The sequence below is a fragment of the Vicia villosa genome, linkage group LG6, assembly GCF_029867415.1.
Source record: "Vicia villosa cultivar HV-30 ecotype Madison, WI linkage group LG6, Vvil1.0, whole genome shotgun sequence".
Classification (NCBI taxonomy): Eukaryota; Viridiplantae; Streptophyta; class Magnoliopsida; order Fabales; family Fabaceae; genus Vicia; species Vicia villosa.
In genome coordinates, this window is record NC_081185.1 from 54,040,631 (window position 1) to 54,048,592 (window position 7,962).

Sequence of the window (7,962 nt, forward strand, 5' to 3'; positions counted from 1 at the left end):
GAGATCAATGGATAGGGATCTAGCTCGAGTTTGACATCATTACATTTGTGAGATTCTTTGAATTTCTTCATGGCCAAGAAACCAAAACTACCTCACTAAGCAAGCTCACTCTCTCCAATTATACTTAGCTCTTTGCCTATAAATAGAAGTGTCATCCTCAGTATTCAACAAACCAAAGCAACTCAAAAATATTGCTTTCTCTTTCTCTTCCTCATGCTTATGGTTTTTAAATATTCTTTGGCAAGAAGAATCAAATTCTTTAAACCAGAGCTCTTCTTTTGAAAGTGAGCCTTCTAACATCTCAAGGAGGTTCATTAGAAGTGATCTAAGCACCTGGAACACTTCTGGAAGTGGAGAAACATCACAGCCACTTTCATTTTGGAGCTTAAGTAGTTGGAGGTCTGTAGAACAGTTCAGAGGGTGTCAAACAAATCTAAGCACATCAACATGTTCCTAGGGGTGTAGTGAAGCTTTTAGATGCCTGCAGCACATCTGTAACCACAAAATAATCACCCTCCATGTTCACTTGAAGCTCAAATAGAAGGTGTCGAGTAGGGCAATTCTGAAGCATTCAAGTTGCAATAAGCATTCAGTTAGCATCACTGAGTCACCAGGAAGCTTTTGTGATCATCCATCCATAGCCAAAAGCTCTCCACCATAGCCATCGACCTCCATTTTCAGAGGTATTTTTTCAAACTCTAAAACTCTTATTTAAGTACTCTTTGCAATATATCTCGATACCAGTTTGTTCAGCATCATTAGAGGACTAAAAACCCTCTATCATCATTCATTTATTCATCTTCATCATCATTTAATTTTAAAATTAGGGTTTATGTGTTCTTCGTGTTTTCTGAAGAATAAGATAGTTGTAGTTAATATAAATCAATATTAGTTACATATCTGAATTCGTGAGGAAATTTAGAACGAAATTCATGTTTACATCATCCCATTTGGTTGAGAAATGAGCAAGTTTTGAAATTCAAAAATTGAAGAGCTTGAGGTTGAAGACGAAGATGGTGGTGGCGCCATTTTCAAACATTCAGGGACAAGTTTAATATATTTTTATTACAAGGCGTATACATAACGAATACATCGTTATAGCCCAGTTGGTAATATGAGTGTGTGAAGCGCGTGCCCAAGGTCTGGGGTTCGAATCCCCCTCGCCCCAGACCTTTTGATTTTATTTTTTTCTTTGCTCTATACACTTGATACCACATATATTGCCTTGGAGTCACTACTATGTCACCAAGCACGCGTTGGCTGGTTCGTGTGTGTTTTGTGAATTGGCTTCAAGGGCGTGGGTTCTAACCATGGTGAGGCCAAAAACATTTTTTTACCACCTATTTATTTCACTTTTCTTCACAACTTTAACCAATTAATTTACCCTTCAAATTAAATCATTTTTGCTTGATTTTTCACACACTTGTCGTTTAACATATCTATTTTATGAATAATCATAAAATCACAAAAAATATTATTTATTTGGTATATTTTTATTAGGTTTAAATTGGTGTGTTTTTAAGTATTTTAAAATACTTTTAACAGATGTTTTCACTAAATTTCAAAACCTAATCACCTTGTAAATACGTTGTGATAAAATCCTAATCATTTATGTCTTAATTAGGAATAGACTCTGTCTTTACCCTAATTAAGTTGACTTTTGTCAATTTTCAAACTAATTCCAAACCTCGATCAAATAGACCATTAAGGTTTTCATTCAACAAAACCTTACATCCAGCAAAACATTTTCAACTGTTTTTTCATAAATAGTAAATAAATCCATGGGCCTCTAATAGAGTCTAAGACCCAACACTGATAACACGAATTTATATCATATATTTAGCTTAAAATCCATAGATATTATTAGTATTTTTTATTTAATTATATTGTTTTATTATGATATTATGCGGGTATTTGCGATTTTTCAGGTATTGCATTCCTATTGAGACTATTCGTGAAAAGGAGCAAAAATCATTCATATTTATAAAAGAGATGTGCTGAAGTCAAAAGGGGGTGCAAAAAAGACCCAAAGGCCTAAAGATGGAAGTCCAGCCCACGAAGGAGCTGGAAATGACCACTTCAGCACGTGGAGACGTCCGTCTCTAGTGCCCCTTGCCACGTCATGAAGAGGAGACGTCCGTCTTCCTGAAGAAGTGGAGACGTGCGTCTCCCAAGTCTAAGTCAGAAGGTGCTATATTCACGGAACGAAACTGCCTACGCTCAGCTATAAAAGGAGACTGATACTTCAGTTTCCGGGGTCCGAATTTTTACCAACGAAGTGCTGCTGAATTTTATTTTCAAGCATTATTTTTATCTTCGCATTTTTATTCACTGCTTTCTTTTCTCACAGCAATTTCTACATTGGAAATTGTTGTGAATTTTCATAGATCTAACCTTACGTTAGATTTAGTTTTATTTTCTTTGTTTTAATTTTACGCCCGAATAATTTCTGAAGAACGATCCAGCCAACCTGTGGTGGAAGTTCGAGTACTTCAAGATTCAAGTTTATTTCAGATTTATTTTATTCAGGTTTCTTATTTACCTCCTTTATATTATTTAATTGCATGATATATTGTATGCCATTTAATATGCCTTTTATTATAAACCAAACTGACTTATGCATGTTTAACCGTATCAATATGTCTGGCTAATTAATTAAGATATCGGTATGTAAAGTAAGTTAACCGTGGGATCCGAAATAAGTTGGCTTAAATATTTTTTATTAACTATCACTTGTTTTTGGTTTTATGTCTAATTTAATTACTAGAGTTCTAAAATCAATAGAGCGAGAGTTTGAGATTTTAGGGCCGATAAAGGTTAAAATCAATAGAGCGAGAGTTTGAGATTCTTAACTGGATAGTAGACATAGGACATTAATTTTAAGGATTGCGAAATCATATTAAAACTGATTAGAGTTTATTTACTTTCAAAAAGTGTTTTTAAACCCGACGCGGGATGGCGAGAGCGTACGTTAGGGAATACTAGCATGATCCGAGTCAATAGAGCGAAAGTTTGAGACTAGGAGATTTAAGTAGATAACGTCTTCATAAAGCGAGCATTTTATTAACTATGATTATTTTCAAAAAGCTTTTCTAAATCTAATGGGATGGCGAGAGCGTACATTACGAATTAGAATAGTGGTCTAAATCAACAGAGCGAGAGTTTGAGAGGAGGACTTTTAAACGACAGAATTAATAAAGATTTTTAATTAAATAAGAACCATAGCCAATGGACCTTCGGATCACCTAAGTTAGACGAAATACATACTGATATTCGTTTATTAATATATTTCTTAGATTTGATAATTTAATTTCCCCTTAGAAACAATCAAAATATTAGTAGCCATAGCTTTACATGGTAACCTTAGATTACGGTAGATCGATTCATAGTCCCTGTGGATTCGATATCTTTTAACACTATACAACACGACTGTGCACTTGCAGTTATCATATTTATAGACACGTAAAGTCGCGATCAAGTTTTTGGCTCCGTTGCCGGGGACTATTTAAGTCGATATCGTAACTCACTGTTACACCGTAGAGACTATGGCACTTCTATCCTTTCTCTTTGCATGATTGTATGCCAAATACTCGTTCATAAGGAGGAGAATTAATACAACGAATTAACGAGATCGAACGTTGTACTAACGTAAGACGTCAAGCTTATCATCTTCCCGAAGTAGCACCAATTCCACTTTCTCAGGAATCGACCACTTCTGATCAATTTAACCCGAAGTTAGAGATGGTTGCTCTTCGTCTTTTTTGAGACTATGCCGCTCCTTCACGAGCTGAACTGCACTCAAGTATTGCACCACCTGCGATTGAGGCGAACAATTTCGAACTGAAACCTTCATTGGTACAAGCTGTCCAACATAACCAATTCTCTGGAAGCCCTGCAGACGATCCTAATCTCCATTTATCCGTGTTCGTGCAATATGCCGACACTATCAAAGCTAACAACGTCAGTCCCGAAGCTATTCGATTACGTCTCTTTCCTTTCTCCTTGAGAGATAGAGCTAGAGCATGGCTTCAATCCCTACCCTCCAGTTCCATAACTACCTGGGACGAATTGAAGAGAGTATTCTTAGCGAGATACTTCCCGCCTAGCAAAACTGCTATGCTAAGAGGTCAAATCAACGTATTTACCCAAAAAGATAACGAATCACTCTTTGAAGCTTGGGAGAGGTATAAGGACATGCTAAGACTATGCCCTCATCATGGACTCGAAGCTTGAGAAATTAACCATCAATCCTTCAGCCACCGCGGCTGTTGTAGCACCTAACTGCGAGATATGTGGATTAGCTGGACATGTCGTTGCCGAATGCCAACTTCTGACCGGTATTCCATCTGATCAAGTGAACTACGCTCAGGGAAACCCTTACTCAAACACGTACAACCCTGGATGAAAGAACCATCCAAACTTTTCGTATAAGAACAACAATGCGTTGTACGCACCTGGACAAGCACCTACTGTCCCACCTGGCTATCAAAAAGCGCTTGTAGTTGCTCCAAATGACCCTAGGAAGTCGAATCTAGAAATCATGATGGAATAATTCATAGCTTCCCAACAACAAACCAACAAGGACTTCCTAAATCAAAACATTCATAATATTGAGCAACTAAAACAATTTCCAAACAAAGTAGATGCTTTAGCTACACATAACAAGATTCTAGAAACACAAATTTCCCAAGTAGCTCAACAACAAGCACCTACTGCTGCCCCTGCTGGCACGTTTCCTGCTCAACCACAACCAAATCCTGAAGGACATGCGAATGCCATCACACTGCAATGGACCTACCGATCCTAGAACTCAAAACGCACCCATGTCAAAACAAGAGCCAAAGGAAACCAAGAAGACTTCAACTGATGATCAAACCACTAAGATAAATGAAAACAACATCGAAGTGGAATCTGAAAAAGAGAAACCTTATGTGCCACCACCACCTTATAAGCCACCTATTCCTTACCCTCAAAGATTAGCTAAATCGAAAACTAAAGCGCAATTTAAAAGATTTGTAGAACTTCTGAAACAATTAAACATAACCATACCTTTCACAGTAGCTATAACTCAGATGCCTTCATATGCTAAATTCTTAAAAGAAATTCTTTCAAACAAAAAGAAACTCGAGGATAACGAAATCGTCACGCTTACCGCAGAATGTAGCGCCATCATTCAAAATAACATGCCTCCCAAACTAAAAGATCCTGGTAGTTTCTCCATACCTTGTGAAATAGGAAGGACTATTATAGATAAAGCCTTATGCGATTTAGGAGCTAGTGTTAGTTTGATGCCACTTTCAACCTGTAAGAAACTAAAACCAGGTGAGCTTAAATCAACGAGAATGTCTCTTCAACTAGCTGACCGTTCAGTTAAATACCCCGTAGGAATGTTGGAAAATATCCTTGTGCGAGTAGGTCAATTCTACATCCCGACTGATTTCATCATCATGGATATCCAAGAAGATTCTAACATCCCAATCATACTAGGAAGACCATTCTTAGCAACTGCTGGTGCAATAATAGACGTTAAACGAGGAAAACTAACCTTTGAAGTAGGAGAAGAAAAGATTGAATTTATTCTATCTCACTTCTTAAAAGCACCCGCAATTGACGACACCTGCTGGTTCAAGGATATCACTGACGAATGCGTCAGAGAAACAAATACGGAACCACTCGAAAACCCTAAAATCCTAGAAATCCCTATAACTGAAACACCCGACGATAACACGCAAGAAGAAAACCAAAACCTAAATTTAAATGAATGTTTAGCATTAACACCTGATCCTACACTTGCTCCTAGTAAACTGACTGAAAAACTCAAAACACTTCCTAAGAACCTAAGATATGAATTACTGGACACCGAACTCGAACGACCTGTAATAATCAATGCTGACTTAGGACCTATCGAAACCGAAAAATTGTTGGAAGTCTTAAGAACATATCCAACAGCTTTAGGCTATAAGATATCTGATCTCAAATGAATCAGCCCCTCTGTTTGTATGCATCGAATTATGCTTGAGGAAGACTCAAAAATCTATTGAGAACATCAGATGAGGCTTAACCCGATTATGAGCGAAGTGGTTAGGAAGGAAGTTCTAAAACTCTTAGAAGCCGGAATAATATACCCCATATCCGATAGTAAATGGGTTAGTCCAATCCATGTAGTACCTAAAAAAGGAGGAGTCACGGTGATAAAGAATGAGAAAGGAGAAACTATAACCAAAAGAGTTGAATCTGGTTGGCGAATGTGCATAAACTATAGAAAGCTAAATAAAGCCATCCGTAAAGACCATTTTCCCCTGCCATTCATAGATCAAATGTTAGAACGCTTAGCTAGACATTCTCACTTCTGTTACTTAGATGGTTACTCTGGTTTCTTCCAAATCCCAATCCATCCTGATGACCAAGAGAAAACAACGTTAGAGAGATACGAAGTTTCTTAGGACACACTGGTTTTTACCAACGCTTCATCAAAGACTTCTCGAAGATAACTAAACCATTAACCGAACTACTAATGAAAGACGCCGATATCGTCTTTGATGACAAGTGTTTAGAAGCCTTCAAAACCCTTAAGGAAGCATTATTCTCCGCACCCATTATGCAACCTCCTGATTGGACTAAACCATTCGAAATAATGTGTGATGTGAGTGATTATGTTGTAGGCGCTGTGCTAGGTCAACGAAAGGATAAGAAACTTCACGTCATTTACTATGCAAGTAGAACTATGGAGGAAGCGCAAATGAATTACGCTACAACCGAAAAAGAACTTTTAGTTGTAGTATTTGCCTTAGATAAAATTCGCTCATATACACTCGGAGCTAAAATAATAATATACACCGACCACGCCGCTATTAGGTACCTATTAACTAAAAAGGATGCTAAACCGAGACTTTTAAGATGGATTTTGCTATTGCAAGAATTCGATTTAGAGATTAAAGACAAGAAAGGAACAGAAAACGTCGTAGCAGACCATCTTTCTCGTTTAGAAAACCTAGAACCTGAAACCGTACCTATTAACGACGATTTTCCTTATGATAAGCTTATAGCTCAATTCGAAAGAAACACTTCCGACGAAGCTGCCACAACCACCTTTTCCATGACCATTACACCCTGGTATGCGGATTTCGTAAATTATTTAGCGCTGGTGTACTTCCTCCTGATTTAAGTTACCAACAGAAGAAGAAATTCTTCCATGACCTAAAAAAATACTATTGGGACGACCTTGTTCTTTTCAAGAGAGGCCCCAATAGAATCTTTAGACATTGTGTACCTGAGGAAGAAATAGGAAGTATAATAACGCATTGCCATTCAGCCCCTTATGGAGGCCATGCAAGCATGTCTAAAACCTGTGCAAAGATCCTCCAATATGGACTCTATTGGCCGAACCTGTGGAAAGACGTTCACTTTGCTGTTACAAATTGTGGTAGATGTCAACGAACTGGAAACATCTCGAGACGAGACGAAATGCCCCAAAAAGGAATTTTAGAAGTAGAAATATTTGACTTCTGGGGAATAGACGTTATGGGCCCCTTTCCATCATCATTTGGCAATAAATACATCCTCGTAGCTGTCAATTACGTTTCGAAATGGATAGAAGCTATCGCTTCTCCTACAAACGACACACAAGTAGTAACCAAACTATTTAAAAATGTCATCTTTCCTAGGTTTGGCGTGCCAAGAATGGTAATTAGCGATGGTGGCTCTCACTTCTTTTCAAAAATCCTCGAAAAACTTCTTCGAAAATATGGGGTGAATCATCGAATAGCGACACCATACCATCCACAAACAAGCGGACAGGTGGAGGTATCTAACCGAGAAATAAAACAAGTATTGGAAAAGACTGTTGCTATATCTAGAAAAGTTTGGTCATCCAAGTTAAATGAAGCTTTATGGGATTATAGAACAGCTTTCAAAACTCCAATAGGAACCACCCCCATTCAAACTCGTTTATGGAAAATCATG

The 7,962-nt window shown here is 37.7% G+C and overlaps 1 non-coding gene across 1 annotated transcript; it reads right to left on the reverse strand.

The window, feature by feature from the left end:
• Window positions 1-4,116: 4,116 nt before the first annotated feature.
• LOC131615355 (small nucleolar RNA R71) lies at window positions 4,117-4,223 on the reverse strand. The gene has a single exon (XR_009287774.1). It is a non-coding gene; the product is annotated as a small nucleolar RNA R71 (small nucleolar RNA).
• Window positions 4,224-7,962: the final 3,739 nt, after the last annotated feature.